We start from the raw sequence: 2,015 nt of genomic DNA, 5'->3' as shown, positions 1-2,015 counted from the left end.
AGTTACCGAGTTCGCCGCACGGCCGTCAGGCGTGCACGCATCATATTCACATCATCGCACCGCATTAAGGACGCCATCTTGTCGCATCGCACTGGATTGTCGCATCGCATCTAGGCGCCATCTTGTCGCATCACAAACGGAACGCAATACGAGATCGATGCATCACCTCCTCTCCAGTAAGGAACAGACGCATCGCCTACTTTGCGCAAGCACTGAGGAACAGATGCATTGCCTCCCCCGAAGCAAGGAACCGTCACCCTCTCTGCAAACCTTTTGTTTATCTTGCATTACGCATCCAAAGGTACTTTGTGAGAAACGTGTCGCATTTACCATCAACTTTGAACTAAACTATTTTTACCATTTAAAAGGCATTTTCCTAATACTGTATTGTGGATTTTTGTTGTTTGGGTCTTGTGTTAAGCCTATATAAAGAATACTTATTTTTATAAAAACCTGTGCGGTGTCCATCTGTAGTTTTTCACTGTATTACTGTATGTGTTCACAAATGCTATGCACACGGGCTCTGAGATAAGCTTACCTGCTTGTGCCAAGCTACCACAGGGTTGAGCAGGAGTTATTTTAGGAGTGTAGCCCCCTTACTCTGATTAGAAACAAGGGTCCCTATTTTGGCAAAGGTGCAAACCATTGCCAACTAGAGACCCCAGTTCTAACAGCAGCCATTTTGGATAATTGGAATAATTCCCATATTTCAATTAACCATCCATTTTGAAAGATTGGGCATATCTATGGTATGATTTTGAGGAAAAGTTCTATTTTTTTTACCTGTCAGACATTGAGTAATTGATTAAATTGCAATTACGACTAATCAAACAACTACAGGAAATATAGATGAAAATATAGAACTTTCTGTTAATCAAGCATTGGGCAAGTTAATAGGAAGTGTCAATTAGGCATTTGAGAGGAAATTGAAGAGGTTTTTCGCCAGTTATGGGAAAACAGGCCAAGGATTTGTCGTTACAATAGGTTGAGATGATTAATACTTCAGAAGAGCGGACAGATTGTATCAGTTAGGTAGGCCAGATTCAGTGGAAAATAAAAACTTGACCTTCTATTTTTGTTGGTGGGGAAAAAAAGAGTAGCATGGCAAATGTAGTATCTTCACAAGATGATACAAATAAGGGGAGCGGTAGGGCTGAAGGCCCTGTGGATCTGTAGAAAGAAGGCCCAGAGGATGTTTTTTGATTAAAAAATTTGGGCAAACAGAAATTGTTGACTATGAAGAGCTTAGGAGCACCAGAGGATGCGGAAAGGGACATGTCATGCTCTTCAGATTTTAATTCTGGTCTGGAAATAGTAGTAGTGAGTCCTGGTTAGGTGTATAAAGCTGCCGACAAAGATCTTGTTAATCCTCTTGCGTATGATATGTTTGCTCTTTTCTGCTAAAACACCCTCTCTCACTTTCATAGTCTTCCCCTCATGTATCCCTGTATCTGATTTATTGGCTCCACACGGAGATTTCTAAGAAGGTAACAACAAGCCTGCGGTGTGAATGTCTGAGATCAGTTTGGACTGGTAAGGTCACTGCGGTTCTCGAGGTGGATACCAAGGTTTTGGCATTTATTTGTAAAGGCAGAAAGGATCCTCAGAAGGGCTTAGACAGAGGTTTAACTTCTTTCAAGGACTAATTACTTGACGTTGTGGGCCTGATGATAAATGTTTTGAAATGGCGAGGATGCTTATGTGAATAGGAAGGAGGTGGATTCAGAGGAACTGTGCCCGTGAGTGAAGTGGTCAGTAAATTTAATAGGGAATGCCAACACTTCCTTAGTAATTGAAAGAAGAAAGAATGTTCTTCTAAAGATTGACCTGAAATGGATTGATCTGGCTAACACAGAAGGACATGCCTTAACACAGGGTACCTTTTTTTGGTGATGGCTTTACTAAAGTAATGGCTAGGTTTGTGATAGCCTTCAATTCATGTCAGAAGTTACAAAAAGACATTACAAATATATGTGGTTATCAACTTTTTACTAGGGCTCGGACAACAAGGGGTC

The sequence above is a fragment of the Lissotriton helveticus genome, chromosome 2_1 (genome assembly GCF_964261635.1).
Source record: "Lissotriton helveticus chromosome 2_1, aLisHel1.1, whole genome shotgun sequence".
NCBI classification, from domain to species: domain Eukaryota; kingdom Metazoa; phylum Chordata; class Amphibia; order Caudata; family Salamandridae; genus Lissotriton; species Lissotriton helveticus.
This window is presented reverse-complemented; position numbering follows the sequence as displayed.